The sequence below is a fragment of the Lissotriton helveticus genome, chromosome 6, assembly GCF_964261635.1.
Source record: "Lissotriton helveticus chromosome 6, aLisHel1.1, whole genome shotgun sequence".
In the NCBI taxonomy this organism is placed as follows: domain Eukaryota; kingdom Metazoa; phylum Chordata; class Amphibia; order Caudata; family Salamandridae; genus Lissotriton; species Lissotriton helveticus.
This window is the reverse complement of record NC_136067.1, coordinates 539105403-539122683: the sequence shown is the minus strand read 5'-3', so window position 1 is coordinate 539122683 and position 17281 is coordinate 539105403. Positions and strand designations below refer to the sequence as shown.

At 44.9% G+C, this 17281-nt stretch overlaps 1 protein-coding gene across 2 annotated transcripts in view; it reads right to left on the bottom strand.

Moving 5' to 3' along the window:
- The window catches only part of PHF3 (PHD finger protein 3), a 716139-nt gene that overhangs the window by 559452 nt on the left and 139406 nt on the right, over positions 1-17281 (bottom strand). The gene's annotated exons all lie outside the window — the stretch shown is intronic.

Sequence of the window (17281 nt, the reverse complement as noted above, 5' to 3'; positions counted from 1 at the left end):
GCACCGAGGCGAGAATTATCAGGTCCGTGGAATTTTGAGCCCAAGACCCGCCGAGGCGGGGAATTGAACCCTGGTCCCGGGCTAGACCTCTGCATCAAGGTCTGCCGCTCTAACCAATGAGCCACACTTCTCCATAACCTCACCCTAAATACCCAGGCAAGGAAAACGGCCGGAACCTGCTTCGGCCTACTACGCACTACTCGTAAGATTCTCTCCCTGCTTCCTTTCCAGTCAAGAAAGCTCCTCCTACAAGCCCTCATCCTTTCCAGACTGGATTATGGAAATGCCCTATACCTCGGTGCACCAAAGAAAGTCACAGCCAGGCTGCCGGTCGTGCAAAATGCTGCCGATCGGATTCTCACGGGCACTAAAAATCGCTGCTCAGCTAAACCTGCGATTAGAGCACTACACTGGCTGCCCGTGGAGCAAGGGGTGCAGTTCAAGACCCTGTGCCTAACCCATAAAATCCTTCATGGAAAAGCCCCGCCTATCCTTAAGGACCTCGTTGTCCCTCATACCACGACTAGAACTCTCCGATCCTCTAATGCCCACCTTACCCAAATTCCCAGGATTAAGAAAGCACGTTCTGGAGGCCGGCGGTTTTCCTTTCATGCGTCCAAGATGTGGAATGCTCTTCCATTGGACCTCCGCTCCCAACCTAACCTTCTGCCCTTTCGTAAGTCTGTAAAGACTTTGCTGTTCCCTTAACCATCTTCTTGCTCCCGCCTGTTCTATCCAGATCTTCTGTCAGCGCTGGGACGCTCACGGGCAGCCATGCGCTTTAAAAATCTTTTTACAATTACAATTACAATTTTCTTGTATTTTCCTACTTGTTTTATCCTTGCAGCATTTCTACAATTGGAACAAGCCATTTAGGTATTGATTGAATATCTTGAATTCGTTTATACTAAGGGATTTGGATCAATTGTATTGTTTGGATCACAATGAGTTTAAATAACATTGACAATTTTTACTTGAATTGTGTAGACACAATAAGAATTATAAGTTGTCAACACCTTTATTAAGCTACTCGGTGCATGTTATAGTATGGAGAATGTTGTTCTTGTGGGGCTCCACGAGTGTTGGGTGTTTTTTATATTTTATAATTATGGTGCACAGAAATGTGGGAATGAAATGAACTTCAAGTATTTGTTTGATTAATAACTGTCTAAAAATATGGAATGGTTCTTTCTGAAAATGTATTTTATTTCTTTCTCTGGTTCCCAGCCCTGAAGAGTTATGGATTACGGTTTCCCACAACGAAACACGTGTCGGCTGGCTTTTTTGTATCTCTTATCTTTGGTATGCAATTAACCACTTGGCTGCTAAGGCACATGATGCACTTCCATTGACTTTCCATTGAAATCAATGGAAACTCCATGACGAGTTACCCTTGTCATTAGCACTGAAGGGGTTAAAGAATCCAGATCGGAACAAAGAACCTACTATTGGATTTGTCCTATTTCTGAGAATGTAATCATTGTATTTGTAATATAAATGTGTGCGCAGGAATTTCGTTTTTCATGATTGTATGGTTTTACTATACAGATTAAGGGGTTTGTGAGGGTTTCCCCTTCCTGCTAGCACCATTCCTAATAAAAATTAGTCATGTTAGATCCTTTACGCAAATATTGCTGGAGCGCCATACTTCCTGATTACTAAAACCCGGTTCTTGCCTATGTACAATTGTGTCCCAGGAAGGGCAGCCGCTGCGTAATACTCTAAAACCAAAAGAAATGTAATATTTCCCGGTCATAATGGATAGGGATAAAGAAGCACTTGAACTTTTTGGGAATCTGACCACAGGTTCTATTAGTACCAATGCAACCACTAGCACTAACACCGCACGTAAGGAGGGCCTCAGAGATAAATTTTTGAAATTGGAACGTCTTAAAAAGACAGAAAATGCAAGGTGGTGGGATGGGGCAACCCTCAAACAATATTTAAGGTTGAAACGAATTCCAAGGGGATTACGTGCCCAGATCCTACCTACTTATGACGAACTAGATACAGACCTCTTAAACAAATGGGAGGAGTCACTTAATGTAAATTCTGAAACCCTAATGATGATTCTGATTGAGAGCTCTGAGAGGAAGGTGAATAAACTTCAAACTGAAATTGGTATTTTGGAAAAAGAAATTAGTGACCTTGATCTTAAGGATCCAACTGAGAAGAATTATGCCATTCTTAAGGATGTCTTAGCAGTACATCAGAGGGAGATTAAGGACAGAAAATTGAGGCAGTTGAAACGTGATGAGATCGATTATAATACCGGGAGAATTTTTACTTATGCTCGTAAATATGATTCTCTGATTCCTAAAAACCCTAACAAAGAGCAATCGGTAAGAGCTGACACAATCTCTATCTCCTCTAGCTCCTTATCCATTAACGCCATAACCTCAAGCGACAGTGAGACGGACAATGCTAATAACTCCTCAGTATCTGCTTTTTTACAGGAGGTACGCACTGTCCGAAAGGGGAACAGATTGCAAGGGACACGCACAGGGGTAGAGGCAAAACCCGTAGAGGCCAAAGGGGCAGACAAAGGGGAAAAAGAGGATTACAAAAGGAAATTGAGGTCAGGCGGGGACAGGAACAAATAGAGAGATCTGATGATTCCCTACAGATTATTAATCTTTCCTCTAAGGAATTAGATTCAGATATGATCTCCCTGCTAAACAAAGGACTTAGTTTCAATCCCAGAGACCCGGGTGACTTGTGTAAAATGAAAGTGGATTTATTCAAGTTTATCAGAGGATTGAAATTGAAAAAATTCTTTACTTGTAACCCTGTATCAAATAGAAGAGTCCCAAATGCAATTATGAGTGATGTGTCTGGTATACCCAGTATTCAAGATATGCAGGCCACTAACTTATTATTGTCAATTACGGAGAGAGAGGACTCACCTCACACGATGACTCGTCTTTTGGAAGACCCTGAGATTGATATGGATTTGTCGATTTATAGTGGACTTAAGAATAAGTCCAGATGGACACCCACCCTCCCGGGGGGTAACTCTATTGATACAGTTTATAGAAGGGTTTTACATGATTTGGATGATTGGGATTTTAAACAGGCATCTAAGAGGAGACATAAATTCTTCAAGGACAATCTAAGTAGTGGTGAACGACATGCTTTACAAGCTCTTAGCAATGATAGTGAGATTCTCAAAAGGGAGGCAGATAAAGGGGGGAATGTCGTCCTTATGAATAGATCTGATTATAACAAAGAAGTGATGTCACAACTTAATGATTGTAATTGTTATGAACAATTGGCACAGAACCCGATGGGTCCCCTCACTATTTTAATCAACAAACACCTTGTTGAGTGGCACTCCAAGGGCATACTTGATGATGACGAATTGGCATATTTAAAGGTCTTCAGACCCACTTACCCCTATCTATACACCCTACCAAAAGTGCACAAACAGGGTACATTCCCGCATGGGAGACCTATAGTATCAGGTATAGGGGGCCCCACAGAGAGATTATCTTAATATGTGGACCTTTTTCTGGGTCCCCTAGTACGAACCTTGCCGAGCTATATACAAGACTCCAAACACATACTGAGTATACTTGCAGATCTAGAGTGGCAACCAGGGTTATTGTTAGCAACTCGTGATGCTGTATCTCTTTACACCAACATAGAACCTGGATTGGGGGTGCATACTCTAACACGCATGCTTAGCTCTAGACCAGCCTCTGAAAGGTTACATAATGAGATGTTGATTACAATGATGCACCTTATTCTTGACAACAACTACTTTCTTTTTGATGGGAAGTGGTTCAAACAAAACAGAGGGGTCGCAATGGGATCAAAATTTTCCCCGTCATTTGCTTGTTTATTCATGGGAGGATTGGAAAGAGACTGGATTTGGGGCAATTGTGGTAATATATGGATTGACAAAAATCATCTTTTGGGGCAGGTTTATAGATGACTGCCTATTACTATGGGCAGGTACACAACCTGAACTAGAACTATTCTATGAATATATGAATAGTAATACATTTGGCATGAAGTTCACCATTGAATTTAGCTATACGCACATTAATTTCCTTGATATCGAAATTTACGTGGAAGATAACAAGCTTACGAGTCGCTTGTTTCGTAAAGACACAGCTTGTAACTCGGTACTATATGCCGAATCCTCACATCCGGTACATCAGATTGGCTCTATACCCTATGGTGAGTTCATGAGGGCTAGGCGTAATTGCAGTGAAGAAGCAGAATTTGTCAACTGTATTAAAGACATGGGAGGTAGATTCCTGGATAGGGGCTACTCCACTAGACAACTAAAAAGAGCTGAGACCAGGATTATGAAAGTCAAGAGGGTAGATACTTTGAAACCTAAGTTGATACAAACGAACACTAGTCAGACTATACGCATGGTTACAGACTTTAATGGATTGAGCCATGTGTTACGTAAAAGTTTGAAAAAACATTGGAATATTTTACAATCAGACAACACACTTACGAGTCACATTACCTCACAACCACTAATTACATTCAGGAAGGGTAGAACTCTTCGTAACAGACTGAGCCCCACTGTTCCTAGATTGATCAGGACTGACAACTGGCTAACCACACGAAATACGGGTTTTTACAAATGTGGATTTTGTGGGATGTGTAAATGGGCTAAACATAACACTAGGAGATTTAGTGGAATTGACAACAGAACGTATGATATCAAAACAAACATTAACTGTGTGACTAAATTTGTAATTTACATAATTGAGTGTAAATGTGGCAAGCAGTACGTTGGGAGCACGATCAGACCCCTGAAGGAGAGAATAGGGGAACACATAAGGGCACTGATACAACAAGATATTAGATACCCAGTGGCCACCCATGCTGCGTCTTGTACAGCACAGGGCCAACACAAAGAAATATGTTTTTTTGGAATTGAACACATCGCCCATAATCCTCGCGGTGGCAACAGAGAACTCTTCCTTAGGAGAAGGGAGGCCACTTGGATTATGAAATTGCATACGGTAGAACGGGGGTTGAGTTGTGATTCAGAGATGCAGTATTTCTTGGGTGACTAGGTTAGATCACACCCTTGTGGAAGATTAACTGGAGGATACTATCACGAACTACTAAGTAAATCTACTGTACATCTGTTCACTTAGAAAAAGGTGGTTTGATGGTTTTCAGTCCTTAGTCAACATATGGGATTTATTGACATTGAACCTTTAAGTTAACAATAGCAGGAGGGACTATTGGGATGCCTTATACGTGATTATGTAACATAATCAACATAAGTACGAAATTAATCTTCTGCATTATAATACAGGATGTACTATTAACAGGTGGTGACTTGCAGCGAAGTTTTTAATAATTATGGTTATGTATATGATATCGTAATATATTTCCTGTATTGTAACATAGTATGTACCATTAGCAGGTGGTGACTTGCAGCCAAGTCAGTAATACATTGTATGGTGATTTATTGTGATATCGGAGTATATGTTGTGAACTCCTTTATCAGTTCAATGATATACTAGAGTATGGTTTACTACTTGCAATTTTTCTGGTCTTTACTTTTTTCTGGACTCTTTTGATCTTGGGTGACTTTGAGAAAAAAGTGGTGTATAATAAATCTTTTTTATTAGAGTATTATCGTGAAGATTGATGGATATCAAGGACACAATATAAAAAATAGAATTGGCCCCTTTGGGTTTACTAAATGGGTTTTTTAACAAATTCCTTGGATTGTTTTGATGGTTCATGCGACAGATTTTAATAAATGTTGGGAGATAGATCCGGGTTTACCTTATATGCGAGGCACTTTGGGGATTGTTTTTATGTTTATTCTGGGTGGACATGACGTTCACGTTCTAGTTGTTTTCAGGAGAAACCGGATATAATAGTACTTCCGGTTTCACTTAGCTACACGCCATTTGACTAAGACGCCGGAAAGAGGGGACGTGTTACGAGAGCAGGTACGGGGACTTTGCAGGGAGCATATTGCTCGGAGCGAATTTTGGACGTGCGTGTGGTTTTAATTATATGAATGGGAAGAAGTTACGGGTTCGTGGAGATAAATATTCTTCTCCCCTACTCTTTTTTCTTCCCCGATGCAGGGATCGTGTGAGCACGTACCCGTGCTACACCGGGATTCGCCGGTTTGTGATTATCAGGAATGTTGTGATAATATTGACGTGAGTAATTTCACCATGGGCGATCTGTTGACACTTGGGATGTATTTGTCTTCTTTCCTATAATAGTTCATATAAACACAGGTGACGTTGGTTTAGTAATACTTGCTTGCATTTCCATGTAGGGTATATTCGGCCTATTATGAACATCCGATTTTACCACATACTGGCGTTTTCATACCTTGCGGTTGATTTATAGGTAAGAGTACCTGGATTGGAGATCCTATTTATTGAGGGAGATGCGACCTTTTGGGATCCTGGCCAATCAAAAATAGTGGTCATTTCACTGGGTGGCTGAGTGAGACCTTTTCTTTATAAACACAGCGACATATTAGGACCTTTGGGACTACTTTTAAGAATAAAGCTTTGGGATGAAAACCACTAACCTGTAGAATATGAATACATATTTGATGGATGATGCTTCTGGAGTAGTGGTGTCTTGCTCTTTTTAAATATGTGGTCACGTTAGTGGTATATGATAACCTTGGGGAGGTTGATATTGATTATTTTCCCTTGTATTGCCTTTCTTTTCCCCTACATTGACGTCTTGTGCAGCTGAAACCGGCATTCGGGTATCTTATTAATTGAGACGATTAGTAGAGAAAATAAACTTGTGTCACCCAACCGGGTGGAAATATCACCGGGAGTGGGGTAAGTGTAGTACTATAATTTCACTACACTTATTTAGATGCATTATTATCTTTCATACATGAGCCATTAAAACAGTCCTCTTTTTCTTCTCTTCCTCTTTTCTTGTATTTTCCTACTTGTTTTATCCTTGCAGCATTTCTACAATTGGAACAAGCCATTTAGGTATTGATTGAATATCTTGAATTCGTTTATACTAAGGGATTCGGATCAATTGTATTTTTTGGATCACAATGAGTTTAAATAACATTAAGACAATTTTTACTTGAATTGTGTAGACACAATAAGAATTATAAGTTGTCAACACCTTTATTAAGCTACTCGGTGCATGTTATATTATGGAGAATGTTGTTCTTGTGGGGCTCCACGAGTGTTGGTTGTTTTTTATATTTTATAATTATGGTGCACAGAAATGTGGGAATGAAATGAACTTCAAGTATTTGTTTGATTAATAACTGTCGAAAAATATGGAATGGTTCTTTCTGAGAATGTATTTTATTTCTTTCTCTGGTTCCCAGCCCTGAAGAGTTGTGGATTACGGTTTCCCACAACGAAACACGTGTCGGCTGGCTTTTTTGTATTTCTTATCTTTGGTATGCAATTAAAGAATCCAGATCGGAACAAAGAACCTACTATTGGATTGGTCCTATTTCTGAGAATTTAATCATTGTATTTGTAATATAAATGTGTGCGCAGGAATTTCGTTTTTCATGATTGTATGGTTTTACTATACAGATTAAGGGGTTTGTGAGGGTTTCCCCTTCCTGCTAGCACCATTCCTAATAACAATTAGTCCTGTTAGATCCTTTACGCAAATATTGCTGGAGCGCCATACTTCCTGATTACTAAAACCCGGTTCTTGCCTATGTACAATGGAGTCCTGGGGCTGTCAGGGGTTACTAAGCTCAGATAATTTGATTAAAGGATATTTACCACTGCTGTACTATGGCGTCGCCCTTCTACTGGACCAATAAAAACGTAACAATAACACAACCCTTTAGCACGTGACACACAGGGTTCTGGAATTGAGCAGTTCAAGGCAAACCCAAAAAAACAGCAAATGGCATTTAATAAATCACTGTCCAGCCAGTACTTTGGTTTAAGGAAATAAAAGTATTTTAATATTAAACACACTCTGGAAAATCACTGTAAACAATAAGAGTTAGTAAATATGAACTATAATGGGAACAGAACTCATGACAAAGTGGATAATCGTCTTTATGAGAAATGTGCATAAAACCTTGGCTCTGCAGGGAAATCTCGGTGCGTCTTTATGGGATAGCTCTCATAGATCCGTTTACTCTTTGCCATGATGGAGGCTAAATCTCAACTCAATCAAACCTTGTTTCCCGAATTCGGATTTTAAGAAAGTAATCCAGTCCGCATACTGTGCAAACTGGACTATGGCACATGACTAATTAAAGGTATCCCAAACTGCACATTGTAAGAAAGTGGCTCTGTATATACTGCACCAAAGTAAGGTACAGTGTGCACAGAGTCCACAGTCCCCAGAGGTTTGGCAGAGGTTAAACTTAGGTATAACCTTTCTCATTAAAGTGGTAGCTTGGTCGAGCAGTAAAGCAGTATCAGAGGTCAGTGTAAAGCATTTGTTGTACACACTCAGTCAGCAAATGGTCTCACACACTCAAGAACTGAACTCTAGGCCAATTGCTTTGTATATAAAAATATATTGTTGTTTTATTCTAGAACCACAAGTAGGTATGAAAATACTTTCTCAGAATGGGATGCTACAGTTGAATACTTTTCAAATAGCAATAGACTTTTCAATGCAATAGATACAGTTGTTGCAATGTGCAACATAAGCTTAACACAATGATAACATTGAGCTCAATGGGAGTTTTAAGTAAAATGCAATATCATTTACTTTAGGTATGTTTTTCTTACTCAGGGCTGGATCCTGGATTCAGCCCTGGTGCATATCCTGTAAACAGTTGTAAGAAATAGTTTTAGTTAAACAGGCGATTTTTAAGGAATATTTGCATGTTTCAAAAATCGACACTTAGAAGAAATTCTGGCAAAAAACAGGCGAGGTTATCCTATGGAGGAAAATCAAGTTATCGGAAAATCACAGTTGTAATTAATTTTTAGGGTCAGTGCTGGGCAACAAGATCCAGCACTGTCTCCTGGTAACAGGTGAGTAATTTCGTTTTCGTTGATCGGATGATTTTTAGTGAATATTTCAAAGTTTCAAAACTCGACACTTAGAAGAATTTCCAAGTGAAAACCAGTCTGTGTTACCCTATGGAAAAAATTTAAATTATCGGCTTTCAGGTGGCTGGCAGAGTTAAGGTTCTGGGGATAGACTCAGTGGTCTCCCAGGTTCAGGTAGGTACAGTAGTTACACCCTCAGCGGCACTGGGGCAGCCGGGTGCAGAGAGAGTAGGCCCAGTGTTAGCATATGGCAGGTAGGTGGCTGCTAGCAGACAGGCCATGCGTCTGTGGGAGCTGGGCTTCTGGTCACTCACACAGGGCAAGGGGGGAAGTAGAATAGAACAGATGCTGCACTTCCAGTGGCACTCGGGCAGGTGGGAGCAGGGTGCTTTTGGGCCATTGGGCGCCCAATGTATTTCAATGGGAAAGCTGCAAGACGAACAAAGGCTGCAAGCTCGGGGACGGAGATTCTTCAGGTGTGACCACCACTTCAAGAGGTAAGATGGGAAGCTGTAGGTTAGGTAGACACCCAGGAGTTGGGCACAGGGGCACCGGGTGCAGGGGTGTCTTTTGGCGTCAGGAAATCTTACCCTCTGTTGGTCACGGTTGGAGGGGTCCCTGGTTGTGAGGCTGCAGGCGTCGTCAGGAGCATCGAGGAGGGTCCTTGAGTGCTGGATTCTTGGTCACAGTCTCCAGGGGAACGTCCTCGTGGTCTTTGTCCACTCAGGCCGGGCTCGGCGGGTGCAGAGTGTGCTGGATTCACGGTTCCTGGCTGGCATCCGGGGTTTTAGATCTTTGAGCAGAACCACTGCTTGTGGGAGTCCCAGTCTTTGGATGAGCAAGGCAGTCCGGTCTTCCGGGGTTTTCGAGGTTGCTGACCACAGGAGACACTGGGTTTTATCAGGAGCAGGTTCGAGGGTCGATAGGCCGGGTAGGGCTGGGGCCAAGTCAGTTGGTGTTGTCCTCTTGTTAGCAGCTGCACGGCAGGTCTTCTATCTTCTTGTTCTTCTTTGTAGTTTCGGAATCGGGATCTGAGGAAGGAAGGTTCAGGGTGCCCCTAAATACAAAATTTAGTGGCATTACAGGTAGGGGAAGGTCAGGGACCAATGGGTCCCTCCCCTTGGGTGAGTACACACCATATCCTGCTACTCTCCAGTGGGAGGGGGCAGGAGCATGTCTCTGATTGGGTAGGGCTCCCCACCCTCAAGATGACAAGAGCCCGGAGTTGTGCTTCACCTTGCCTCCCCCACCTGAGGGGTGGGATTGGCAGAGGCTGGCACACCACCTTTCCTCACTTAGGTTTTCCCGCCTGTCTTCCCGCCAGAGTTGGGGTCAGAACCGGTGGGGGCCAGTTGCGTAGTACAGCAAATGGCCTGGAGAAGCTCCCAAAGGCGGCATGGCTTTGAAGCTTCCCCTGCCCATCCTGGAAGAGGAGGCCTAGCACCTAGCCCCAGAATGTGCATTGTTACAGGCCAACAAGAGCGGATGGCTCTCTACCCAGGGGTCCAGCAACATGTCTACAGGGTGGCAGCCAAAGCAGCCTCTCAGTCAGGACACTGGTTGTGGGTTAGTTTCAGGGGGCAACTGTAAGTTGCCCTCTGTCGTGCATTTGACATTAAATCCCACAATGGCATTAGTGTGGGTTTAATGTGCTGAGGAGTTTGATACCAAACTTCTCTGTTTTCAGTGTAGCCATCATGGTGCTGTGGAGTTCGTGATGACGACCTCTGAGCACCAAATACTATTATTTTTTTCAACACTTTATTGATGACCGCTTGTGCATCATGTACTTCCAAAAGTATAGGCATTTAAATACAGTCTTTTGTTTTTCTCCCACCTTATCCATCCCAACGCATTTGTACATAGCAATGTGATTTTTCATATCTTGCATTATAATAGAGGCTTACAAAGGGTATTTATAGTCTGATCCCTTTTCCCGAACCATAAATGCACATGCAGGGTCACATCCATAATTCAAAGTAGTGCATATTTTAAGTTCAACTAGTGACAAAAGAAAACCCTAAACTATTCCCCCCCCCGCCTCTCCCATCCCACCCTAACCCCCTCCTGGTCAGTCGTACTGCAACGATGACGATGATAACAGGCAGTCACTATATGAGCGTCTTCCCTAAGGGTACCGTGTACAGGGCAGAATCACAGCATCTCTGTCCCCGTCTTGTCCCATGCAGGAGCGGAGCTCAACTCCGCGTGACACTATCAAGGCAGTACTGACCAGGAGTCCCTTTTCGCCAACATCTTGAACGAAATTTGGCACAACGCCTAAACTGCGCTGGGCCCAACAATGCTGTACAAATGGTACCCCATCAATAATAATAATAATAATAATAATAATCCACATTTGTAAAGTGCACAATCACCCGTAAGGGTCTCTAGGCGCTGGGGGCCGTCGGGAAGATTAAGCAAGCTATTGCCCAGAGTCACATGGTGCTGGGCTAACCTGCCGCCGGAGCCGGGGATCGAACCCTGATCCCCAGATTCCAGCGTCAGTCGCCCTAGCCGCGGCGCCACACCTCTCCCATCAAGCATCTTGATCTCCAGGTGGCACACAATACTGTGAATACAGTGTTAGAACTTACGGCTAGTATCTCTCATAACAATAGCTGTCCCTACTAGTATACCAGTTCATACAGTGAGCTACCTCTTTAAGAGGATACAATAGTCTTTCTGTTGCTAGGTGCATGTTCGCCGTACAGCAAAGTCAGTAGTAGGAGTCCCAAGTGCTGGTGCCCCAGCTGCTCTCCTTATTCATTAATCGGGTCATCTGCCGCTCTCGGTGTGATGGTGGGGAAGAGTACGACACTATGGTCAGAGTCTGAATCTACCGTACTATCCTCTGAATCCATGGCAATCTTGTTCGAGTCTTCGTGGAAGGAGCCAGACACCGCCAGTGCCCCTTCCTGGTCCTTCCGCTGCTGTTCTCGTGAGGGTCCCGCTCCGCCTTTCACTCGGTTAGTGCCCTGTGTTCTTCTAGAGGTCCGCTTCGGGAGCGCTTCCGAATCCTGCGAGGAGCCCTCCGGGCGGCTAGCTTGGCTAGAACCGATGCACATGACCTCCCATCCATTCTTCCACGTCCGCCGGACTTTCGAAGAAGTGAGTCTTCTTGTCATGCGTCACTTTCAGTCGGGCGGGATATAGGAGGGTGCAGTGAAGTAGTGTGGCTCACTGGTTAGAGGCGGCAGACCCGAGAGCAGAGGACGGCCCGGGACCAGGGTTCGATTCCCGGCGCGGCAGGTTTCTGGACCAGGGTCAGCGGACTCGATAGGCGGCAGACCCGAGAGCAGAGGACGGCCCGGGACCAGGGTTCGATTCCCGGCGCGGCAGGTTTCTGGACCAGGGTCAGCGGACTCGATAATTCTCTCGCCTCGGTGCCCACTCTGATCAGCGATCACACTCGGCAACTCTGGGCATTAGCTTGCCTCATCTTCACTAACGGCCCCACCAGACCGCCGGGGATGCCTGGTCTCACCCTGGAGATACCCATTAAGGGACCATCTCTCAGGGAAGCCAGGAAGGGTTTCGCAGCGGTCGAAGCGCCTTGGGACCCTACGGGTAAGTAGTGCGCTATATAAATGCCTATACATACATATACATACATACATACATACTTGAGTTGTGCAGTCTGTAGCTTTTTCTTCACCGCCTGATCGGAAGACCTCTGTCTTTGCACCATCGCAGTATAGTCCGGACATATATATATGTCTGTACTATACTGACATAGTGACACGGCGATTTTCGTACTGGATGAGCGTTTTTTCTCTAGCCTTCTGTAAAAGCATGTCGCGGTCCCTATAATTAAGTATTTTTACGATTAGAGGTCGGGGCGGCTCTCCAGGTCTGGGTTGTCCCGTCGGTATTCTGTGAGCCCTTTCAACACAGAAGTAGGGGGAGAATCCCTCTTGAGCCACATGTTCCCAGAACCATGTTTCCATGAAGTCAGCCGCCCCACTCCCCTTGCAGCGTTCCGGCAGACCTATAACGCGGATGTTGTTGTGTCGGTTTCTGCCCTCCGCATCCTCCACTCGGTCAATGAGCAAGGTGACCTGCTGCTGGAGCCGCTGTAGGGAGGAGGAGTGGTCCGCCACTGTAGGGACGAGGTCTGCAAGGGATGGGCCGTGGTCTTTCACTGTATCAGCCAGTTTGGCATGGTCCGCCTTCAGCAGTGTCAGTCCCGTAGTGAGCGTTCCCATCTGCAGCTCCATTGCGACCCTTGAGTCCCGTATCTCCTGCAGGATGAGATCCAGTCTATCTGGCGTGCCCCCCCCGTGTGGTCAGTCAGGGTTGCCCTCGGCGAGGGGGGTCTGCTAGCCTGGTCCGGCATGATGGAAGGGGGGGGGTCGGTGCTCTGTTGTCCCTCTGCTGCTTTAGCACGGTTCCTCCCCATTGCCCAACGTCACCACCTGGCTGCTCGGCGGGGCGTTCTCACAGTTGGTCCTGTAGGGGTAACATCCCGCTCCTAGGATTAGTACTGCGCAACTGTACACTTCGGTATGCGCCAGTGGGAGGGAGCCCCTTCTCTAGAGTGGTCAGGGCCCCAGCTAGGCAGCGGGGCGTAGCGCCAGTGTATTGCAACTCCCTCAGCAGAGTATCAAGGTACAGTGGCTCATGGAGCCAACCGAATCGCCATCCGCTCGCCCCTCTCTCCTCACAGGTCTCTCTCCGTCTCACTTGTGCCTGTACAGTGTTCACCAGTCGGGTCTCAAGGGCCCAGTAAGTGTCCCTCAGTCCTCTGCACCACGTGAAAGGGGCCTCCGGCGTTGCGTTTATGGTCTCTGGGGCGGGGGGGGTTTGGGAACGGGGACGGATGGGGCCCAATCAGCCAGCTCGGGCCCCCAAATCACAGCCAGGTCCCGAGCAGCCCCCGCAGCGCTAGACAGCCAGGCAGCCTCGCCCTCCGTACTTCACACTCCACCACCAGCCCGTCACCGCTAAAGGGCCGGTGGCTGTTTCAGGCCTCTAAGGGCAAAAAGAGTCACAAATTGCCCCAGGCGAGGCTCCGGCAGTCTCCGCACCACTCAAACCATGGGGGTTCACACATATAGCCGCGTCTGACCCCAGCGCGCTCCCCCAGCACCTCTCCGCCTCTCCTGCTTCGCCCCCCGGCCGCTCACCAGCAGGTCGTTTCTTCTCCGTGGAGCCCGCCGCTGCCCAGTAAATCACCCGGGTCCTCGGCGACCACTCCGTGCTTCTCAAAGGGGTCGATAATTGGAGCAGGGATCCATGAAAAGGACCCGCCGCTCCTCGGGTTACAGAGAGGCCCGGTCCAGCAGCACCGCCCGCCGGCGCACTCTGCAAGTCAGATCCCGGCTCCTTCCGGCGTCACGGGACAGATAGGCCAAAGGTCGAGCCAGTCTCCCGGTCACTCCGCAGCAACTTTCGAGCCTCCAACACCACTACTGTGGACTAAGGGCATCCACACCAGCAAGGCCCCATCAAATACGGCCGTGGCGTATAAATGCAGATTCCCCTGGAGCATCCGGAGCTCTACCGAGCCACGACCGCCATCGTCGGGGGTTAGCCACGGCCCCCCAGCACCATATACTCTTAATGGCAGCACTGCACTTACAGTGCCCAAGAATGGACCTGGGTACTGCAGGGGTACAGGGCTAATGCACCTGTACCCACACCACTAGCATAGGGCACCCAGCTAGAGGGGTGACTGAGGTATGCCAGGGCAGTGTGTTGTGAACATGGCACACAGGGATGTGTGACATGTCGACTCTGTCTTGTTCTGCACCCAGATACTCAGCCTACAAAGGCAGTGTGTGTGTGTGTCAGAGTACAGGGCCTCTAAGAGTGGCACAATAAGTGCTGCAGCCCTTAGGGGCATTCTCTGGTCACAGGTCCCTGGGTACCTAGGGTACCATTTACCAAGGGGCTGACATGTGGCCAGAGATGCCAATTGGGTTTAGGTTTCAACACAGTTTTAGGGAAGGAACACAGGCCCTGGGCACCTGATTGGCAGGAACCCAGGGCACACTTATTCAAAGTACATCAGCAATTCAGCAAAAAGTGGGGGCATACCATGCAAGAAAGATGGCACTTTCTCACACACATAACCCCCTCTTAGGCAACACTAATGCAGCTACTAGACTGCCTAAGGAAACAAGAAATTTCTGAAATTCTACGGGACTCTTGGTTTCTTCTAAATGGATCCCTATAGAAGTCAGGAGCATTTAAAAACTTGACTTTATCACATATATAGCTGTGTTTCAAAGTACTGCTTAGTTATCTTACTTTGTACGTTAACTAACCAAGGACCCAAACCCATCAGAGCAAGGATACTATTTTTCTGGAAACACCAAGATTCAAGTAAGTGTACCAAAGGGTGCCATTAGAACAATATCGTCCTAAGATCTTTCGAAGTCAGAGCTAAAAAAAATGTTATTTCAATCCTACTTCAAAACGTCAAAGAGCACTATCTCTTTGCTGCTATTTACGGAGAAGGTTAATGTGACTTTGAACTTTCTGACATACCCCTTGAGGTTGAAGTTTATATGGAATTCTACTATACGTATTATGTTGATATTTGTCTAGCTCACATTTCATCGGATCAATTTACCTTCATTATATGTAATATCTTACGACCTTTAACTTACCATTATTTAAAGATATTTATTATAATATTGGCTATTAACTTTTGTAAGAAACTCATCTTTTGTGAATTTCTCTGTCAAACTACGGGTCCTGTCCACACTGCATAAACCCGATTATAAATAAATAAAACATACATCAAAGCAGCTAACCATGCAATTGAAGCACAGACCACATGTTCTTCTGATCACTAATAAGGGAGCATATGAGGGACAGGTTGGAACCGAACAAATCCAAATAGGCTTGGCCAAAGGATGTGCCACGCTTCTTTGTGGACATATGGACTAGGCTACAATGGGATGAAATTACACTGCCAGCACCCTATAGATACTTTAGGCAAGGGCAATGACATATTATAACAAAATCAAAAAGAACCACTGAAAATCAGCTAAAGGGGTGTTATGGTTATTTACTCTGAGCACAAGATAACATGAGCTAGTAACAAAAGCAATATATATTCCCCTTCAGTTGGATGGGAATCACAGTTGTGATCATCAACCTAAAGAACAGAAATGGGCCAGTTACTGTGATCTATACAACCATAAACCCCTCTAAAGCACTCCATGCCCTTAGAAATTACATCACAAATTAGATCAACAACATCATAATTGAACTGCAAATTATATACCTTCTACAAGTCTGTTGATTAGACCTGGGTGAACGTGACACCACATGCATCCTCAAATAATGTTGTACGTACAGACAAACAAGACATCACAAGTTACAAACAAATCATGTATTCCACATTTGCTGGTGACAGTGGAAACAGCCTTTTTTCTATATGCACTCATGAGAAACAGACATGTTGGATAATGACCCACAGTCCAGTCCAAATAGGTTAAAGGTTTCAGTGATGGTAGCAACCTTGGCTCAACTTTGGTACCTTGGCTTGAGCAACAAGACAAACCTCAGCAAAAGTATACGTTCTCTTTCTTCCCCGTAGGCACGTAAACACACAGTTAACAGCCTCACACTGCAATTAGTCTAACATTTTTTAAGACACTCAGGACCTTAGAGAAACGTGTTCCTAGAGAGTTTTGTACATGCTCTGGGTGACTCTTTTCTATTAGCGCTGTTAAAAAGCATTATTTAGCCAACCATACAAGTTTAGGTGCTTTGTTGGTGTGTTTTGCTAAACTGGGATTTGGCAATGTAAAGCAGTAGAGAGGTGAAGTTCAGCGATGGGAGTGGAGAAATAGGACATTACCGAGAAATAGGGGAGAAGGAATTTTAATTGTTTTAAGAGCTTACCAAAAGCCACACACTGATATTTGTATGATCTCGGTTTCTGTGTGTATTTCAGTTCTGGTGTTTCTATTGCCTTCCGTTAATGTGGGTTTGTTGTTAGGCATAAGATTTGTGAGGTAGTGTATGCATTTTGAATATCATAGTCTATTTTGAGTGCCCATATGATTGTATTGGGTTTTTACACTTGTGGCAAGTGTAGTCTTTCGTTTTGTATTTGTTGTATGCATACAAAGCATTAGTGGTTATAAGTGCAATTGGTGAGACCTTTTATGTTCTGTGTTGCTGTACAGCAATCATTTGGCTGCTGCAATCTCCAGAGTCTTTGCTATTAGCATGAGGGTTTGTTGTCGGTGCATTTAATTTTCATATATGGTGGTATTTGTGTTTCATCAGTGAAATAAACTGCGCTAAACACCTTATATTTAGCATGTTGATATATTACT